Raw genomic sequence first — 22,220 nt, forward strand, 5'->3', positions numbered from 1 at the left:
TGGCTGGTCACGGTGGCTCATGCTCGTAATCCCAGCACTTTGGGAGGCTGAAGCGGGTGGATCACCTGAGATCAGGAGTTCGAAGCCAGCCTGACCAACAAGGTGAAGCCTCATCTGTACTAAAAATACAAAATACCAAGTGTGGTGGCAGGCACCTGTAGTCCCAACTGCTCAGCAAGCTGAGACAGAAGAATTGCTTGAACCCAGGAGGTGGAGGTTGCAGTGAGCCAAGATCGTGCCACTGCACTCTAGCCTGGGTGACAGAGCGAGACTCCATCTCAAAAAAAAAAAAAGAGAAGTATCACATCAGCTGAGTGCTGAGCCCAGATATGTCACAATCCCCCTGTGAGCAGAATCCATGCAGAAGAAGAGAGTCAACATACATGGGTGACGGGCACAGAGATATTTCATAATGTCCCCTGTAGGAACGGCACAGGCAGAAGTGTAACATCACTTGAATGTTGGACAGTGCAATATGTCAAAATAACCAATGTGGTCAGGGCACAGGCAGAAATCACATAACCTGGGTGCAGGGCCTGACAGTGCATCACAATGCCCTCTATGGGCAGAGCCAAGGCAGGAGAATAGGTCACATCTGCTAAGCGCTTGGTCAAGTGATGTGTCATAATCCCTACTGGGAGCTGGACCAAGGTTGGGAAGTCAAGTCACTCAGATTCTGGGCACACATCAGAATCACACCTACCGGAAAGTCCTGACATGAAATTAACAATCCCATACATGTCCCAGTTTCAGGTATTGTAAGAGTCAACACCTTCTGTAGGTTTGGTTTAAGTACCTGGTTAAGTCACAATATCAACAATGGACAGGATTTGTACAAAAAAGACCCAATCCCTCCTGAAGATCCCTCCTGAAGACTGTGTCCCCTTATTGAAGCCACAGCCTCACAGCTCTGGGGAATCTTGGTCTGAGAGTAACCAACCCACCTATGGATCAGATCCACATGTAAGAGTTAATTCTTCAACTTTCCATTGCCTCTGAGTGGGAGATTCAGAGCCTCAACAGTGGACTGTGCTCATGTGGAAGGATGATAATCTTTACTATTGGCCACCTGTGCATAAGAGTGTCACAATATTACCTGTGTGCTGGGCCCTGTGAGGACAGTCTCTCTGCCATTCAAGGGCTTTATATGCTATGCATGAGAGTCAGAATTTGCTCTGAGACCTCCATGCTGGTATGAACCCTTGATTGTACCCGCGGCCCTAAAGCCCACGTATGAGAGTCAACATCTCTTTAATTGACTTTGTCCAGAGAGGAGATTCCTCAACTGCCTATGAGATGGTTTTAGAAATGAGTCACCATTTCAATTGTGGTCGGATATGTACATATGACAGTCACAATTCCAACTGTAAACTGCATCCATGTATGAAGTTCAAGACCTCATCAGTACACCGTGTCCTTTCGTGAATGCAATAATCCTAACAATTGGGGTGGTGTGTTCACAAGAAAAACAGTCTCACCTGTGTGCTGGGCCCTGTGATGACACTCTCTGTATCACCTGAGGGCTTTATACAGTATGTGAGGGAGTGGAAATTCTCTATGACCTTCCTACAAAAAGGAGACCCAGGATCTTACCCATTTCTCTAAGCTTAGTTATAAGAGACAGTATCTCTCCTGGTAACTGGTATGAGAGTCACTATTGCACCTGTAAGCCAGGCCAAGATGTATGTTACAATCCCATTTGTCAGTAGACAGTGAGCAGGATGGTCACATCACCTGAGTGCTGGGAAAGGGTTATGTCACAATCATTTTTGAGGCCAGGAACCAGTGATAAAAGAAACATCAAGGCCGGGCGCGGTGGCTCAAGCCTGTAATCCCAGTACTTTGGGAGGCCGAGGCGGGTGGATCACGAGGTCAGGAGATCGAGACCATCCTGGCTAACATGGTGAAACCCCGTCTCTACTAAAAATACAAAAAACTAGCCGGGCGTGGTGGCGGGCGCCTGTAGTCCCAGCTACTCGGAGGCTGAGGCAGGAGAATGGCGTAAACCCGGGAGGCGGAGCTTGCAGTGAGCCGAGATCGCGCCACTGCACTCCAGCCTGGGTGACACAGCGAGACTCCGTCTCAAAAAAAAAAAAAAAAAAAAAGAAACATCACCTTAGTGCTAGGCCAAGGGATATATTCCACTGTTTTCTGTGGGCAAGCTGCAGGCAAAAGAAACTCATCACCTTCTTGCTGGGCCCAGTGATACGTCACAATTTTCCCTGTGGGCAAAGTGGAGGGTAAAAACGAGGGTCATATATCTTAGGTCATGAATACAGAGATACATCATAAGGCCTCCTGTGGGCAGGCCACAGGTAGAAATCACCAATTTCCTAGGTGTCGGAGCCCACAATATATCAAAATACACAATGTATGCAGGGCCCAGGCAGGAGAGAAGAGTCACACAACTTAGGTACTGAGCCTAGCAATACATCCCAGTTTCTTTTTGGACAGAACCCAAAAGATAGAAGAATCTTATTACCCAGCTGTTGGGTGTAGCTGTATGTCAAAATATTCCCTGAAGGGAGAGATCAGGGAGGAGTGTAACCTCACCTACGTGAGAAGCTCAGAGATGTTGCCAATTCTGTGTAAGGTAAAGGAATAAGAGAAGAGTCAGGTTTCCTAGCAACTAGGCTAGATTATATGTTACAATTACCTGAGTGGGCAGGACTCTCATGAGAAGACTGTCACATCATGTAGCTGATGAACTAAACAATGCATCACAATTCCCACTGTGTACTGGTCCCAGAAAGAAGAGGAGAGTCCCATCATCTAGGTGATGGGCCCAGAAATATGCCATAGGCATCTGGGCAAGCAACAGGCAGAAGTATCTCAGCATATCTGTGGTAGGCCCGGTAGTAAGTTACTCTCCTTTCTATGGGCATGACCCAGGCAGAAGAAGTCACATCGCCTAGGTGCTGGGCCCAGATATATATATCACAATATCTTTTGTGGAAAAAGACCAGGTAAAAGAAGAGACTCACATCAAACAGTTGATGGGTCTAGAGATACGTTACAATCTGTCTGTGGGTAGGGTCTGGGCAGGAGACTCAGTCACTGTGGTCCTGGGCACAGCACTATGTAAAAATGCTTTATTTTGGAAGAGTCAAGACAGAAGAATATAACCTGTCTGTTAGCTCAGGGACATGCCGCAAAATCCCCTTGGTTTCAAACCAAACCTTGAAAGAAGAGTAGAGTAACGTCAGCTGGGTGCTGGTCCCAATTATTTGTCAAAATTCTTCTTTTGAGCAGAAATTGGTAGAAGATGATTATCAAAACACAAAGTTGATTGGTGCATAGATATGTCATAAAAACCTTGTAGGCAGGGCCAGGCAAGAGAGTTGCATCACCTGGGTATTGGACTCAGCAACATGGCAAAATGGCCCATATGGGCAGGGCACAGGCAGGGGAGTCACATAACCTGAATGTGGTGCCAGTGATATGTGACAGTGCCCCCTGTGGGCAACATGAAGACAGAAGAGACTCACGTTACCTGGGTGCAAGGCCAAGCAATATGTCACATGCTACCTTTTTGCAATGCTAAGGCAGGAGCATGCAGCTACATCACCTAATTGCTGGTTTCAGTGAAATTTTATAATTTCAGCTGTGGGCTGGGCCCAGGGAGTAGAGTTAAATCACTGAGGTGACGGGCAGAATCTAGGTCACAAGCACACCTACAGGAATGTCCAGGTATGAGATTAACAATCCCATATATGTCTAGGTTCTAGGTGTAAGATTCAATAGCTCATGTAGGTTGGGCCTAAGTAAAGGAGTCACAATCTAGATGGTCGAATAATCTGTCCATTAGACCCTTAATTCCTCGTGTGGACTGTATCTCCTTAGTGAAGTCACAGCCTCAGAGTTGTGTTGAATCTGAGAGTCACCAACCCACCTGCGAATGGGATCCAGGTATGATAGTCAATTTTCTAATTTTGACTACCTCCAAGTCTGAGATTCAGAAGCTCAATCATTGGCTGTTTTCATGAGACAGAATGACAGTCTTTACTGTTGACTGGGTGTGCATAGGAGTCTCACAATGTCACCTGTGTGCTAGGCTCTGTTGGAACACTTTCTGCATCACCTAAGGGGTTTACAGAGTGTGCATAAAAGTCACAGTCTGCTCTGAGGCCTTTCTGCTTGTATGTACACCATGATTCTATCCGTGACCCTAAGTTCAGGTGTGAGCATAGTTGGCAGGGTCAGATTAGAGAGTCCTCACTCTCTAGTCGGCAGGGTCTAGATTGGAGAGTCTTCACCTGTCTATGCACTGCATTTATTAATGAGTCACCACCTTAATTGTGGCCAAATGTTAATATATGACAGTAACAATTCCAACTTTGAACTGTGTCCACCTGTGAGATTCAGGAGCTCACTAGTTGTCTTTTGCCATGTGTGGGGGTGACAATCCTAACAGTTGGCAGTTTCTGCATCTTAGAAACAATCTCACCTGTGTGCTAAACCCTGTGAAGACACTCTTTGTGCCACCCAAAAGGTTTACGAAACACATCAAAGATTGGTAAGACTTTTTTTTTTTTTTTTTTTTTTTTGAGAAGGAGCCTCATCTCACGCTGTCACCCAGGCTGGAGGGCAATGGCATGGCCTTGGCTCACTGCAACCTCTGCCTCCTGGGTTCAAGTGATTCTCCCACCTCAGCCTCTTGAGTAGCTGGGACTACAGGTACATGCCACCACACCCAGCTAATTTTTGTATTTTCGGTAGAGACTGAGTTTCACTATGTTGGCCAGACTGGTCTCCAACTCCTAACCTCGTGATCCACCCACCTTGGCCTCCCAAAGTGCTGGGAATACAGGCATGAGCCACTGTGCCCAGTCAGATTGGTAATTCTTTATGACATTCATACAAAGAGGGGGCCCAGGATCTTACTTGTTTCCCTAGGCTACAATACAAAAGACACTATCTCCCCTATTGGCTGATTCCAGGTATGGGAATCATCATAGCACCTATGAGTTGGGCCAGGATATTTGTCACAATTCCATCTATAAATAGAAAACGAGCAGAAGAGTCACATCACCTGGGTGCTGTATGAGGGATGTCATAGTATTTCCTGGAAGCAGGGCACAGGCAGAAGAGTCACATAATCTGGTGGCTGAGCCCAGTGATATTTCACAATGCTCACTGTGGGAAAAGACCTGCCAGAAAAGACACATCACCTGGTTACTGGGTGCAGCGATATGTCACAATCTTCTCTATGTGCAGGCTGCAGGCAGAAAAAGAGTCACATCACTTTGGTGATACATGCAAACATATGTCACAAGGCCGCCTATGGGCAGGGCTTATTCAGTAACCTCTGATCCAGTCCTATAGGTGTTGGGTCCAGTGACATGTCACAACACCAAAGATATGCATGGCTCAGCAAAACAAAAGATTTACATCATCTAGGTGCTGGATCCAGTGATATGTCACAATCCTCTTCTTTGGCATGGCTCAGGAAGAAGTAGAGAGTCACATCACCTAGGTGTAGTAGAGAGTCACATCACCAAGCCATATGTCACAACACACAGTAAATGCAGGGCTCATGAAAATAGGAGAGTCAAATCTCTGAGGTGCTGGAAACAGTGATACATCACAATTTCTCCTTTGTCAGAGCCACATCACCTAGGTGCTTGGTCCAGTAATATGTCACAATTCCCTTGAGAGGTGAGCCCAGGCAAGAGAGTCACATCATTTAGGTGAGAACCCCACAGATGGGTCACTATTTTCTCTGTGAATAGGGCTCAGGGAGAAAAGGATAGTCACATCATTTAAATGACAGGCCCAGAGGTAGATTACAATGGCTCCTGGGTACAAAAACCAGGCAGAAGAATTATATCACCTGTGTGCTGGGCCCAGTGATAAGTCACTTTCCCTTGTGTGGGCATGGCTTCAGCAGGAGAGAAGAGTCACATCACCAAGATTCTGGTTCCAGAGATATGTCATAATCTCTCCTGTTGACAAAGCATGAGTAGGAGAGGAGGGTCAAATGAAGCAGTTGATGGACCCAGAGATATGTCACAATGCCCCCCATAGGCAGAGTACAAGCAGGTACCTCCCAATTCTTTAGGTGTTGTGGTCAGGGACATGTCACAATACTTAAAAAATGCAGAACCCAGGCAATAAAACAGAGTCACATCACCTAGGTGCTAGGTTCAATGATATGTCACAATCCCTAATTCAAGACGGCTCAGGGAAATAAAAAGAGTCACATAACTAAGGTGATAAATGTAAAGATATGTCATAATACTCCTGTGGGCAGAGTCCATTTAGCAGAGTCACATTACCTTGATGTTGGACCCAGCCATATATCACAATACACAGCATACCCAGGGCTCAAGCAGGGAAGAAAAATCACATGATCTAGTTGCTGCATTTGATGATATGTCACAATCACTTGTTTTTGCAGAGCCCAGACAGAAAAGAAGAGTCACATCTCCTAGTTGACGGATGCAGAGATAAGGCAAAAGGCTCCTTGTGGGCAGGACCCAGGCAGAAGGCTCTCACACCCTAGGTGTTTGTCTCAGACATATGTCACACTACCAAATATAAGCAGGGCTCAGGCAAACAAGGAGTTTAATGATATGTTACAATCCCCACTCTTGGCAGGGACAGGACGCACACACACACAAACAAAGGCACATCACCTAGGTGATTAAAAAAACAAACAAAAAGATATGTCATAATACCCCTTGTAGGCAGGGCCCATGCAGAAGAGTCTCATCACCTAGGTTTTAGACCCAGTTATTTGTCACAATACACAATTTATGCAAGACTCACACAAAAGAAGAAAGTCACATAATGTAGGTGCTGGGTTCAGTGATACATTATAATCCCTCCTTGGGTAGAGTCCAAGCAGTAGAAAAGAGTTACATTACCTGGGTACTTGGATCAGGAATTTGTCACAATACCTCCCGAGGAAAGAGTCCAGGAAGGGGAGTCACATCACCTAATTGAGGGGCTCAAAGATATATTTCCCAGAGCTCCTTGTGGGTAGAGCTGAGGATAATCAAAAGAGTCACACAACCTAGGGGCTGGGCTCAGCTATATGTCACAACTTCCCTAGGTGCAAGTCTCTGGTATGAGGAAGAGTCACATCACGTAGGTGCTGGGCCAAGCAATATGTTACAATCCCCACTGTAGGAAGGTCTCAGGAAAATAGAAGAGTCACATTATCTGGTTGATCAGCACAGGAACATATCACAATTACCCTAGACTGAAGTGTTACATCCCCTGTGTGTGAAGTCCAGTGATAAGCCACTCTTCCTTTTGTGCACAGGGTTTAAGCAAAAGATGAAAGTCACATCACCTAGCCGCTGGGCTTACAGAATTGTCTCAAGCCCTCCTACGGTCAAAGCCTATTTAAGAGACAAGAATTATATTAGCTGCTCTGCCTATGGAGCAGCCATTTTTTTGTTTGTTTGTTTCTTTACTTCTCTAATAAACTTGCTTTTGTTTTACTGCATGGACTCACCCTGACTTCTTGGGGTCTGGGTCAAAAGCCCTTTTCAGTAACAGCTTTCTGGCAAACTATAAAGGGACCATACTGAGGAGAAAACTTAACTGAAGGAAATAAACTGCAGCACTAATTAGCCAACTTTGGGTAAGTAGTGGGGTACACTTTACCAGGGTAAAAAATGGGATTGGGTTACAGGCCCAACATGGAAGAGTTACAGTCTCTCTTAAGACATACTGGGTTAAAGACCTCTCTTAATAAAAAGCTTGAGGCCTAAGTTAGGGAGCTTCGAGTCCTTTCTAAGATTTAGGGTGTTGGCTGGGCATAGTGGTTCACATCTGTAATCCCAGCACTTTGGGAAGCCGAGGCAGGCAGATCACCTGAGGTCAGGAGTTCGAGACCCACCTGAACAACATGTAGAAACCCATCTCTACTAAAAATACAAAAACTAGCTAGGCGTGGTGACACATACCTGTAATCCTAGCTACTTGGGAGGCTGAGGTGGGAGAATCACTTGAACATGGGAAGCGGAGATCACTTAAATGCAGTTAACCAAGGTCGTGCCATTGCACTCCAGTCTGGGCAACAACAGGGAAACTCTGGCTCAAAAAAAAAAAAAAAAAAAAAAAAATTTAGGCGGTTAGAGGCCCCTCTCAGTAATGTCACTCTTGGTTAAAAATAGATGAAGCAGGCCAGGCGCTGTGGCTCATGCCTGTAATCCCAGTTACTCAGGAGGCTGAGGCAGGAGAATGTCTTGAACCCGGGAGGCAGAGGTTGCAGTGAGCCAAGCTCGTGCCACTACACTCTGTAGATTAATTTTCCCTGTGCTCTTTGCTGACAGTTGTGCGTGACACGCTTAGGCATGTACAGGATCATGAGACATGGGGAGCTTCTATTCTCAAAAGGGGAAACTTGAGAGCTAGTGAAATTGCTGGAAATTTCCTGAGAAATTTGCGACTGAGAAGTCGCCGCCTGAATTTCTCAGTGTCGCTGCAATGGGTGGGTCTTTCACTGGCACCCCTGAGAGCCTCCCTTTCCCCAACCTGCCTCAGGCAATGCTTTTCTTTCCTTCTATCCTCTTTCTTTCTTATCTTTTCGGTTATTCAGGGCAACTGTCCTTTGTTTTTTTGTTTGTTTTGAAACGGAGTTTCCCTGTTATTGCCCAGGCTGAAGTGCAATGGGGCAATCTTGGCTCACCACAACCTCCGCCTACCGGGTTCAAGCGATTCTCCTGACTTAGCCTCCCAAGTAGCTGGGACTACAGGAATTTGCCACCACGCCCGGCCAATTTATTTTATTTTATTTTATTTTTTTTGAGGTGGAGTTTCACTCTTGTTGCCCAGGCTGCAGTGCAATGGCACGATCTCGGCTCACCGCAAACTCCGCCTCCCAGGTTCAAGCAATTCTCCTGCCTCAGCCTCCCTAGTAGCTGGGATTATAGGCATGTGCCACCAGGCCCAGCTAATTTTGTATTTTTAGTAGAGACGGGGTTTCTCCATGTTGGTCAGGCTGGTCTGGAACTCCCGACCTCAAGTGATCCACCCGCCTCGGCCTCCCAAAGTGCGGGGATTACAGGCATGAGCCACTGCGCCCGGCCTAATTTTTGTATTTTTAGTAAAGACAGGGTTTCACCATGTTGGCCAGGCTGGTCTCGAACTCCTGACCTCAAGTGATCTGCCCATCTTGGCCTCCCAAAGTGCTGGGATTACAGGCGTGAGCCATCGACCCCGGTCATGTGTGATATTTGTATATGAAAGAGTTCTGATTAATTGACTTAAGAATAATAAATGCTTGGCTGGGCACGGTGGCTCACGCCTGTAATCCCAGCGCTTTGGGAGGCCGAGACGGGCGGATCACAAGGTCAGGAGATCGAGACCACGGTGAAACCCCGTCTCTACTAAAAATACAAAAAATTAGCCAGGCGCGGTTGTGGGCGCCTGTAGTCCCAGCTACTTGGGAGGCTGAGGCAGGAGAATGGCGTGAACCCAGGAGGCAGAGCTTCCAGTGAGCTGAGATCCGGCCACTGCACTCCAGCCTGGGCGACAGAGCGAGACTCCGTCTCAAAAAAAAAAAAAAAACAGGCCGGGCGCGGTGGCTCAAGCCTGTAATCCCAGCACTTTGGGAGGCCAAGATGGGTGGATCACGAGGTCAGGAGATCGAGACTATCCTGGCTAACATGGTGAAACCCCGTCTCCACTAAAAAATACAAAAAACTAGCCGGGCGAGGTGGCGGGCGCCTGTAGTCCCAGCTACTCGGGAGGCTGAGGCAGGAGAATGGCCTAAACCCCGGAAGGCGGAGCTTGCAGTGAGCTGAGATCCGGCCACTGCACTCCAGCCTGGGCGACAGAGCGAGACTCCGTCTCAAAAAAAAAAAAAAAAAAAAATTCTGTGTGTGAACATATTGGCTAAAGTTAAAGAGATATTATGCAGTTCTTTTTGTTGTTGTTTGAGACGGAGTTTCGTTCTTGTTTCCCAGGCTGGAGTGCAGTGGTGCAATCTCAGCTCACCACAACCTCCGCCTCCCAGGTTCAAGTAATTCTCCTGCCTCAGCCTCCCTAGTAGCTGGGATTACAGGCATGGGCCACCACGCCGGGCTAATTTTGTATTTTTAGTAGCGATGGGGTTTCTCCATATTGGTCAGCCTGGTCTCGAACTCCCAACCTCACGTGATCCACCTGCCTCAGCCTCCCAAAGTGCTGGGCTTATAGGCCTGAGCCACCGCACCTGGCCTGTATTCAGTTTTTTTTTTTTAAATAAATTAAACATTGGAATTTAAGTACAACAGGTGTTTTGTTTTGTTTTGTTTTTAAAGCACAGATCTGTTCCTTAACAAAAATTGTAGAGAGTTATTAAAAGTTTACGAGAATCTTGCCTTACGGTCAAACTGATTAAGATTGGATAAATCTGTATATAAGAATTTTTTTTTATTTTTTATTTATTTTTTGAGACGGAGTCTCGTTCTGCTGCCCAGGCTGGAGTGCAGTGGCTTTATCTCCGCTCACTGCAAGCTCTGCCTCACAGGTTCACACCATTCTCCTGCCTCAGCCTCCCGAGTAGCTGGGACTACAGGTGCCTGCCACCATGCCCAGCTAATTTTTTGTATTTTTAGTAGAGACGGGGTTTCACCATGTTAGCCAGGATGGTCTCGATCTCCTGACCTCGTGATCCGCCCATCTCGGCCTCCCAAAGTGCTGGGATTACAGGCGTGAGCCACTGCGCCCGGCCAAGATTTTATGAAAAACTTGTTTTGGCTGGGTGCAGTGGTAGAGGGAAGCTCAGGAGGGAGGCTCGGGAGGCTGAGGCAGGAGAATTGCTTGAGCCCTGGAAGTGGAGGTTTCAGTGAGCCGAGATCTAGCCACTGCATTCCCAGCCTGGGTGACAAAAGCAAAACTCCATCTCAAAAAGAAAAAAAAAAAAAAAGTGGGTTTAACCCCAATAGTACACTCATTCGAAAGTGAAATGTAGGCTTTCTCTTTTAAACAAGATTTTTATATTACATTTTGAAAAATGAACAATTTTGTGTGCCTTTTGAATAAACTACAAGAAAAATAAGACAGGAGACAAATGGTTTTTCTTTTTGTTGGTGGGGTTTTTGTTTGTTTGTTTTTCGTTTGTTTTTGTCATTGTTTGTTTGTTTTTGAGATGGACTGTAGCTCCATCGCCCAGGCTGAAGTTCTGATCTTGGCTCACTGCAATGTCTGCCTCCTGGGTTAAAGCAATTCTCCTGCCTCAGCCTCCTGAGTAGCTGGGATTACAGGCAAGTACCACCACACACAGCTAATTTTTCTATTTTTAGTAGAAACAAAGTTTGGGGCCAGGGGGGTGGCCCACGCTTATAATCCCAGCACTTTGGGAGGCCGAGGTGGGCAAATCATGAGGTCAGGAGTTCAAGACCAGCCTGACCAACATGGAGAAACCCTGTCTCTACTAACAATACAAAAATTAGCTGGGTGTGGTGGCATGCATCTGTAATATCAGCTACTCGGGAGGTTGAGGCAGGAGAATCGCTTGATCCTGGGAGGCAGAGGTTGCAGTGAGACAAGATCGAGCCATTACACTCCAGTCTGGGTGACAAAGCAAGATTCCATCTCAAAAAAAAAAAAAGGAAAAAAAAAGGGAAGGGGAGGGGAGGGGAGGGGAGGTGAAGGGAAGGGAAAGGGACAGGGTTTCATCATGTTGGCCAGGCTGGTCTTAAATTCCTGGCCTCAAGTGATCTGCCTTTGTATTTCTAGTAGAGATGGAGTTTCCCTATGTTGGCCAGGCTGGTCTTAAATTCCCGGCCTCAAGCAGTCCAACCAACTGGACCTTCCAAAGTGCTGAGATTACATGCATGAGCCACCACACCTGACCTCATCTTGGCTAAAAGAATGACATATGGTGACCTGGAATTTGATTTCATACTATCAAATGTTTTAAACCTTTGATAGTTGACAAACTTTTCAATATTAAATTACAAATTTTGTCTTTTTCTGACCTAGTTAATCTTTTAAATATTAGGTTACCTAAAGTCCCCAAGTGACATATTCAGCTTATTTGGTATTAAAATCATGCAGGATGTATTGTCAAATATGAAATGGTGGTTGGCTTTCTTTAGGTTATATCAGTATAAATATGTTGTTGGTGAGTGTCCCAAAATTATGGAAAACTGTAAATCTGATGTGATTTAGTGTGTTATTAATAATTATAATTTTTATGTCAAATAGTTGTATCCCACAGGAGTAAGCAAAATTTCTAGTCAATTGTGGCTTTAATAATGGCTCTCTAGTTGGGCATGGTGGCTCACGCCTATAATCCCAGCACTTTGGGAGGCCCAGGTGGATGGATCACCTGAGGTCAGGAGTTCGAGACCAGCCTGGCCAACATGGTGCAACCCTGTGTCTACTGGGAAAAAAAAAAAAAAAAAAAAAAAAAAAAAAAAAGTTAGCCTGGCCTTGTAGCAGACGCCTGTAATCCCAGCTACTCCCGAGGCTGAGGCAGGAGAATTGCTTGAACCCAGGAGACAGAACTTTCAGTGAGCCGAGATTGTGCAATTGCACTCCAGCCTGGGGACAGAGCAAGGTGAGGCTCCATCTCTAAATAAATAAATAAATAAATAAATAAAGAAATAAATAAATAACAGCTGTCCTAAGACTTTTTGTCACCCATAAACGATTGCTGTCTTGATTTGATCCTCTTCAAGAGATGATTTATAGTCTGCTATAGAAATTTGCCAGGTGCTTTTAAATGCAGGTTTCTGATAACTTTGGAGACTGCAACATTAGAACAGAGGAAAAATTTTCAGGACTGTCACGGAGAGCTGAAATGTTAATGAATATCAAGCAGAAAAGGAGTTTATGGCATGAACTGAATTAATAGAAGACAAAAGTAATATTTTTTGAACTTTTTCTTAAAATGCTGCAAATCCTTTTTTTTGTTTTTCAGAGTCAAAATATTTTTAGCTATTTACAGTTTTTAACAACTGAGGAATGTATACTTCTGTAAAAAAAATTCGGAGCATATTTGTTTTTCTCCACCTGATTTCTCCAGAATGTGGAAATCTATTATTTTTTTTTATTTATGGAAATATAGTTATTTGCATATGTGCCATAAGCATGTTTTCTTTTGCAACAGGGCACGATTGGAGACACTGGTAATTTCATGAAGACTTTGACTGGAATGGAGTGCTTTCCTTGAAGAAATCCTACTGAATTTGTAGAGTCAATATAAGCCTTTTGGGAAAGCTGGCCTCCGACTTTGCGCAGTCCCTATGCAGGGTTCCTGACCCGTGGTAAGTATAAGAAATGTTTTTTCTTTCTTTCTTTTCTTTCTTTTCCCTTCCTTCCTTCCTTCCTTCCTTCCTTCCTTCCTTCCTTCCTTCCTTCCTTCCTTCCTTCCTCCCTCCCTCCCTCCCTCCCTCCCTCTCTCTCTCTCTCTCTCTCTTTCTTTCTTTCTTTCTTTATCAAACAGAGTTTCCATCACCCAGCCTGGGGACAATGGTGTGATTTCAACTCACTGCAACCTCTGCTTCCCAGGTTCCAGTGATCCTCCCACCCCAGCTGCCTGAGTAACTGAAACTACAGGTGCACGCCAGCACACTCAGCTAATATTAGTATTTCATGTCAAGATGAGTTTTCACCACGTTAACCAGGCTGGTCTCGAACTCCTGACCTCAGGTGATCCACTCACCTTGGTCTCCCATAGTGCTTGGGATTACAAGTGTGAGCCACCATGCCTGGCCAGGAATGTCTCTTTCTGACAGAACCAGGAGCCCGAAGTTATCTTGGGACCCCAAGAAGAGAGAAATTCACCCAACTCATAGGTATTTGATGGTACAGACCCATGGCTGGGCTTGGCTTTTAAAAAGTCTTTTCTGATAGTCCTTTAATGGAACGTAGTTACATCAAAGCCAATTTTTAAAACCTATGTGAAAAATAATTACTTTTGCTGCATTTTATACATCTAATCAGGCCAAATATAATACTAAAGCTTTTTATGCAAGAAAATCAGTTTTACCATGATTTGTCTTTAGTAGAAATGGAAAACTGGAGAGAGAAAAAAATTATGTTTCAAGAACTATGGTACACCTGTTATTAGACACTAGTCTCATTTGTTGTTTTTGAGTATTTTCCCTGCTATTTAGACTAATCCTGCTTATTCCTGTGAACACACCACTGATCTCTGACTGCAGCTGGAAAGAACCAAGAGAGATAGGTAATCTACAAATCTGGATCGGGGCCAGGTGCTCATGCCTGTATTCCCAGCACTTTGGTAGGCCAAGGTGGGTGGTCACAAGGTCAGGAGTCCGAGACCAGCCTGGCCAACATGGTGAAACTCTGTCTCTACTAAAACTACAAAAATTAGTCGGGCGTGGTGGCACATGACTGTAATCCCAGCTACTCGGGAGGCTGAGGCAGGAGAATCGCTTGAACCCAGAAGGCGGACTTGCAGTGAGCCGAGATTGCACCACTGCACTCCAGCCTGGCCAACAGAGTGAGACTCCATCTCAAAAAAAAACAAAAAAAACAAAAAAAACAAAACTCCGGATCAGTATTCTAATTCTGAACACATATTGGAATCAGGTAGCAAACCCATAACAGCTTCGTTCCAACACTTGCCCTTATTTAGTTTACGTGGGATAATTTTACTTACTTTGCTTTACTGTTGTGGATTATATTGTTGTTGTGCTCTTTGTGTCGAAATGCAGCATAAGCTTGCTCAATGTTTTCTTAAATAGAACAATTTTGCAGATATCATCTTTTGTTAAGAACTCAAGAGTTATAAATGGCCCTTGTCATACTGATGCTTTCTCACCTGGCCGGGCATGGTGACTCACGCTTGTAATCCTAGCACTTTGGGAGGCCAAGACAAGTGGATCACCTGAGGTCAGGAGTTCAAGACCAGCTTGGCCAACATGGTGAAGCCTTGTCTCTACTAAAAATACAAACATTAGCCAGGCATGGTGGCAGGTACCTGTAATCCCAGCTTCTCACAAGGCTAGAGGCAAGAGAATCGCTTGAATCCAGGAAGCAGAAGCTGCAGTGAGCCAAGATCATGCCACTGCATTCCGGCCTAGAGTGAGACTCTGTCTTAAAGAAAGAAAGAGAGAGAGAGAGAGAGAGAGAGAGAGAGAGAGAAAGAAAGAAAGAAAGAAAGAAAGAAAGAAAGAAAGAAAGAAAGAAAGAAAGAAAGAAAGAAAGAAAGAGAAGAGTCAAATCACCTCGGTGCTGGGCCCAGAGGTACTTCATAACCCCTCACTGGGCACAGCCAAAGCAGTAGAAAAAGTTACCTAACCTAGGTGCTGGGTACGGCAGTATGTCCCAATATCCCTTGAAAGAAGGGCGAGCCAGAGAGTAATATCACCCATGTGAGGGACCAAACGGTATGTTACAATGTCTTCTGTAGGCAGAGGACAGGGTGGAGGATTACATCACTTGTATGCTGGACTCAGCAATATGTCAAAACGGCCCATGTGGGCAAAACACAGGCAGGAGAGTCACATAACCTAAGTGCGAGGAGCCACAATATGTCAAAGTTGTCTCTATGGGCAGAACCAAGACATTGACTAAGTGCTGGGTGCAGCAAGCTGTCACTACCCGGTCTGTGGGCTGAGCCCAGGCAGGAGCATAAAACTTCTCAAGTGCTAGGCTGAGGTATATGTCACAATCACAGCTGCAGGAAAGTCCAGAGATGAGATGAACCATCCTGAACATGTCTTGGTTCGAGGTATGAGAGGCACCACCTCCTGTATGTTGGGTCTAAGTATATAACTCACAATCTCCACAGTTTGCTGAATCCATCCGTAAGAGCCTCAATCCCTCCCACAGACTGTGTCCCTTTAGTGGAGTCAAAGCCTTACAGATATGCTGGATCTTGGTCTTAGAGTCACCAACCCACCTGCAAACCAAATCCATATATGAATCAATTTTCCAACTTCAACGTTCTTTGGATGTAATATTCAGAACCTCAACAGTCAGCTGTGTTCGTGTGGAAGAATGACAATACTTACTGCCAGCTGGGTATATATACATGAGTGTCATAATCTCACCTCTGTGCCATGCTCTGCTAGGACACCCCGTGTGTGTGTGTGTGTGTGTGTGTGTATACATTATATATACATATATTTTATATATATAACGTGTGTGTGTATATATATACACATATATACACACATTAAAGTCACAGTATGCTCTGAGACCTTTGTGCATTTACAGACTCATGATCCTACCCGTGGCCCCAAACCCAGGAATAAGAGTCAACATCTCTCCATTGAACATGTCCAGGTAGAAAGGATCTAACTTGCCAGAATTAGAAATGAGTCACCATCCCAACTGTAGCTGGATGTTCACATATGACAGTCACAATCCAAACTGTGGGCTGTGTCAATGTATGAAATTCAGGACCTCCCCAATGGGCTCTGTCCATCTGTGAGGATGACAGTCTTAACAGTTGGTGGTTGTTTAGTGTGCCCTGTAATGACACTTTCTGTACCACTCAAGGGCTTTATATAATATGTAAAAGAATAGTAGTCCTTTACGACCTTAATACATAGAGAAGACCCACAATCTCTCTCATTTTCCTAAGTCTAGTTATGGGAGACAGTATCTCTTCTATTGGATGGTTTGAGGTATAAGAGCAATTAATGAACCTGTGAGCTGGGCAAAATATATGTCACAATTTTACCTGTGGGTAGGAAGTGAGCAGCAGATTCACATCACGTAGGTTTTTGGCAAAGATATGTCACAATGTTTCCTGAGGTCAGAAACCAGACAGAAGTCATATCACCCAGGTGCTCAGTCACAGATATATTACAATCCCCTCTGAAAGCAGAGCACAGGCAGCGGAGTCATTTCACCTGGGTGCTGAGCCCAGTGATATGTCAAAATGCTCTCTGTGGGCACAGCCTTGGCAGGAGAGACACATCATCTGGTGTCTGGGTCCGGCAATATATTACAGTATTTTCTGCGGGCAGGATGCAGGCAAAAGAGGAGAGTCACATCTCTTAGGTGATGGAGGAAGAGACATTTTACAAGGCTCCTCATGGGCAGGGCACATGCAGGAGCCTCCCATCCTCAAGGAATGATGCCCAGCTATATGTAACAATACCCAAGATATGCAGGGCCCAGGGAAAACAGAAGAGTAGCATCGCTTAGGTGCTGGGTTTAGTGATGTGTCAAATTCCCCCATTTTGTCAGGGCCCAAGCAGAAGACAAGAGTCATGCCACCTAGGTGATGAATGAGCAGATACCTTATAATACCTCTGTAGGCAGGGCCCAAACAGATTTGCATCACAAAAGTGTTTGGTCCAGGCAGGAATGGAAAGTCACATCACCTAGGTGTTGAGCCCAGTGCCATATCACAATCTGTTCTTGGGCAGAGACCAAGAAAAGGAAAGTCACTTCCCCTGGGTTCTAGGGCCAGCAAAATGTCACAATGCCCTCTGTGAAAAGTGCTAAGGCAAAAGTATCGGCTCACATCACCTAGATGCTGGGTTCAGTGATATGCCACAATTTCACCTGTAGGACCTAGGCAGAAGGATCAGATCACTCAGGTGCTGGGAAGAGCTGTATGATACAATCACATATGCAAGAAGGTCTAAGAATGAGATTAACGATCCCACACATGTCCTGGTTCAAGGTACGAGAGTCAATACCTACTGTATGTTGTGTCTAATTACACGAGTCACCATCTCAAAGGTGAACTGGATCTGTGGATTAAATCCTCAATCCCTCCCATGAACTGTGTTCCCTTAGTGGAGTCAGAGGCTCACAGGTGTGCTGAATCTTGGTCTGAGAGTCACCAACCCGCCTGTGGACCAGATCCTTGTATGTGATTCAATTTTTCAACTTTCAGCTGCCTTTGGGTGTGAGGTTCAGAGTCTCAAAAGTTGACTGGGTTCACGTGGTAAAATGACAATGTTCACTGTAGTCAGGGTGTGCACAGGAGTGGCATAATCTCACCTGTGTGCTTGGCCCTTTTAGGACACTCTCTGTACTATCCTAGGGCTTTATATGGTTTGCATGAGAGTCGCAATCCAGCCTGAGATCTTCATGCTGGTATAAACCTGTGATTGTATCCGTGTCCCTAAGCCCAGTTATGACAGTCAACATCTCTCCGATTTTCTGGGTTCAGATAGGAGAGCCCTCATTTTCCTATGAGCTGCATTTAAAAATGTTTTGCTGGCCGGGCGCAGTGGCTCAAGCCTGTAATCCCAGCACTTTGAGAGGCCGAGACAGGCAGATCACGAGGTCAGATCAATACCATCCTGGCTAACACAGTGAAACCCCGTCTCTACTAAAAAATACAAAAAAATTAGCCAGGCGAGGTGGCGGGCGCCTGTAGTCCCAGCTGCTCCGGAGGCTGAGGCAGAAGAATGGCGTGAACCTGGGAGGCGGAGCTTGCAGTGAGCCCAGATAGTGCCACTGCACTCCAGCCTGGGCGACAGACTGAGACTCCATCTCAAAAAAAAAAAAAGAAAAAAAAGTTTTGCTATCGCCAGATGCGGTGGCTCATGTCCGTAATCCCAGCATTTTGGGAGACTGAGGTGGGCGGATCACAAGGTCAGGAGATGGAGACCATCCTGGCTAATACAGTGAAACCACGTCTTACCAAAAATACAAAAAATTAGCCAGGCACGGTGGCGGGCACCTGTAGTCTCAGCTACTCAAGAGGCTGAGGCAGGAGAATGGCAGTACCTGGGAGGCAGAGCTTGCAGTGACCAGAGATAGTGCCACTGCACTCCTGCACTCCAGCCTGGGTGACAGAGCAAGACTCCATCTCAAAAAAAAAAAAAAAAAGACCAACCAGTTTTACAATCCCAAATCTGGATGGATGGTCACTTATGACAGTCACAATTCCAACTGTGGACTGCATCCATGTGTGAGATTCACAACTGGGGTCTGTCCATCTGTGAGGGTCACAATTTTAACAGGTGCTTGGTTGTCCATACATGCAAGTCAATCTCACCTGTGTGCTGGGCTCTGTGATGGCACACTGTGTACAATCCAAAGACTTTATACCATAGGTGAGAGTGTGGTAATCCACTCTGACCTTCATAAAAATAGGAGACCTAGAATCTCATCCATTTTCCTAAGCCAAGCTATGAGAGACAGCATATCAACTACTGTCTGGTTTAAGATACGAGAGTCATCATCTCACCTGTGAGATGGGACATGTAACTTGGGAGTAGGTAGTGAGCAGGAGAGTCACATCACCTGGGTGCTTGGCCAGAGATTTGTACAATATTCCCTGATGGAAGGGACTAGGCAGGAGAGGAACATCACCTGGGTGCTGAGTCCAGTGATATGTCACGATGCTCCGTGTGGGCAAGGTTCAGGCAAAAGAAACACATCGTCTGTTCGGTAGGCCCAGCAATATGTTACAATCTTCTATCTATAAACAGAATGCAGGTAAAAGAAGACAGTCACATCTCTCAGGTAATGGATGCGGAGATACGTCACAAGGCCTTCTGTGAGCAGGGCCCATGCATGTGCCTCCCATCCCCTGTGTGTTGAGTCCAGTGATATGACACAATACCCAAATATTCAGGGCCCAGGCAAAATAGGAGTGTCACCTCACCTAGGTTCTGGGTCCAGTGATTTGTTACAATCCCCCTTTTTTTTGGCAGGGCCCGGGCAGAAGAGAAGAGGCACATCACCGAGGGGATGAATGAAAAACTATTTCATAATACCCCTGTAAATAGAACCCATGCAGAAGAGTCACATCAACTATGTGGTGGACGCAGACATGTCACAATACCCAATGTAGGCAGGGCCCAAACATAAGAGGAGAGTCACATCATCTAGGTGCTAGGACTGGTAATACATCACAATCCTTCCTTGGGCAGAGTCTAAACAGTGAAGGAGAGTCATATCACCTATGTGCTGAGTCCAGCAATGTGTCACAATAACTCCTGAGGGAAGAGTCCAAGGAGTATTGTTACATCACCTGGGTGCTGGGGCAGGAATATATTGCAATCTTCCTTGAAAACAAAGACTAGGCAGGAGAATCACATGATCTAGTTTCTGGGACCAGCAATATGTCACAGTGCTTCCCAGTGGAGTAGGCCCAGGCTGGAGAGACACATGACCTGGTTGCCAGACCCAGTCACAATCTCCCCTGAGGTCAGGGAACAGGCAGAAAAAAGACACAACCCCTACATGATAGATGCAGGGAAAACACAATAAACCCCTTCTAATCAGGGTCAAGGTAAAAGTCTCTTATCTTCTAGGTGTTGGACCCAGTAATATGTCACAATACCAAAAATATGCAAGGTCCAGGTAAAAGAGGAGAGTCACATCAGTGAGGTGCTGGGTCCAGTGATAAGTCACTATTACTCTTTCTGGCAGGGACCGGGCAGAAAATGTGAGTCACATCACTTAGGTGACTAACGACATGATAGGTAATAATGTCCCTGGGGGCGGAGCCCATACAGGAGAATCACATAACTCAGACATTGCACCCAGACACATGTCACAATAGCAATGTATGTATAGCCAAGGCAGAAGAGGAGAGTCACATAACCTAGGTGCTGGGCCCAGTGATAAATCAGTTTCTTACTGGGCAGAGCGCAAGTGGTAGAGAAGAGTCATATCTCCTAGTTGCTTGGTCTGAAAATATGTAACAATACCCCCTGAGGAGCGGGCTCAGGCAGGAGAGTCACATCACCTAGGTGATGAGCTCAGAGATATGTCACAATGCCTTCAGGTGAGTAGGGCTCGGGAAGAAAAGAAAAATTACATAAACTAGGTCCAGGGCCCAGCCATATGTAACGATAACCCCAGTGGGGATCACCCAGGCATGACAAAAGAGTCACATCACGTAGGAGCTGGCTCTAGCAATATGTAGCAATCTCCAGTGTGGACAGGGCTGAAAAAAAGAATGACCACATCAGTCGTCAACCATGTAATGAACTCAGAAATATGTCAAAATTATTCCTGTGAGCAAAGACCAGGCAGAAGGATTACATCATGTGTGCTGGGCTTAGTAATAAGTCACTCTCTCTGTGGGCATGGTTCAGGCAAAAGAAAAAAGTCACATTACCTAGGTGCTGGGCCCAGAGTGATGCCACAATCTCTTCTATGGAGAAAGCCCAGGAAAAAGAGAAGAGTCACGTCAAATAGTTGATGGGCCCAGAGATATGTCACAATGCCCCTTGCTAACAGGGTCCAGGCAGAAGACTCACATCTTCTTCGTGCTGGGATCAGCAGTGTTTCCAATGTTTTTGAGAGCAGGACCAAGGAAAGAGAGTAACATAACCTCGGTGTTGGGCCCAATGATACATCACAATGTCCCCTGTGGGCAAAAGAGAGGAATCACATTATCTAGGTGCTGGACCTGGCAGTCTGCTTCAATTCAATACCCTCTGTAAGCAGAGACTAGGCAGGAAAGGAGAGTCACATCACCGATGTAATGGGCACAGTGATATGTCAGAATACTGTCTGTAGGCAAGGCCTAGGCAAGAGAGTTACATCACCTGGGTGTTACACTCAACAATATGCCACAATGGCCCATGTAAGGCACAAGCAGGAGAGCCACATAACCTGGATATTGGGTGCAGTGACATGTCATAGTGCTCCCTATGGGCAGCGCCAAGTCAGGAGAATAGATTCCCATCACCTAGGTCCTGGGTTCAGCGATGTGTCACAATCCTATCTGTGGCCTGAGCCCAGGCAGGAGAGTCAAATCACTCAAGTGCTGGACAAAGGCGTATGTCACAAGCACAGCTGCAGGAAGGTCCATGAATGAGATGAACAATCCTGCACATGTCCAGGAGTCACAGTCTCAACCGTGGACTCTATTTCTGCATGAGAGCTTCTATCTGTCCTGCACACTGGGTCTCCTTAGTGGAGTCAAAGTCTCTTAGGTTTCAGGTGTCCTGAATCTTGGTCTGAGAGTCACCAACTCACCTGTGAACTAGATTCAATGATGAAAGTCAATTTTCCAACTTTTGAAATGTTTTTTTGGTGTGGAAATTCAGAATCTCAACAGTGTGCTGTGTTCATGTGGAATGATGGCAATCATGAGTGTTGGCTGGGTGTGGATATGATATCACAATCTCACCTGTATGCTGAGGTCTATTAGGACATTCTCTGTACTACTTCAAGGCCTTATACTGCATACATAAGAGTCATGATCCGGCCTGAGACCTTTATGCCCACATGGACCCATAATTGTACCTGTGGCCCTAAGTCCAGGTATGGGAGTCAACATGTCTCCAGTTGGCTTAGTCCAGATAACAGATTACTTAACTGCCTATGAGCTGGGTTTAGAAATGTTTTGCCATTTCGGCCGGGTG

At 45.7% G+C, this 22,220-nt stretch overlaps 1 long non-coding RNA gene across 2 annotated transcripts; it reads right to left on the reverse strand.

Annotated features, from left to right (window-relative positions):
- Positions 1–4,540: 4,540 nt before the first annotated feature.
- Positions 4,541–21,822, reverse strand: LOC135968465 (uncharacterized). Of its 2 annotated transcripts, none has more exons than XR_010583295.1 (4): positions 20,966–21,822; positions 19,207–19,315; positions 16,607–16,675; positions 4,541–5,150 (listed from the first exon to the last, which is right to left on the reverse strand). It is a non-coding gene; the product is annotated as an uncharacterized lncRNA (long non-coding RNA). The 2 variants fall into 2 exon arrangements; XR_012428102.1 differs by lacking the exon at positions 20,966–21,822 and adding an exon at positions 19,502–19,597.
- Between the last annotated feature and the right edge of the window lie 398 nt (positions 21,823–22,220).

Source organism: Macaca fascicularis, chromosome 19, assembly GCF_037993035.2.
Source record: "Macaca fascicularis isolate 582-1 chromosome 19, T2T-MFA8v1.1".
In the NCBI taxonomy this organism is placed as follows: domain Eukaryota; kingdom Metazoa; phylum Chordata; class Mammalia; order Primates; family Cercopithecidae; genus Macaca; species Macaca fascicularis.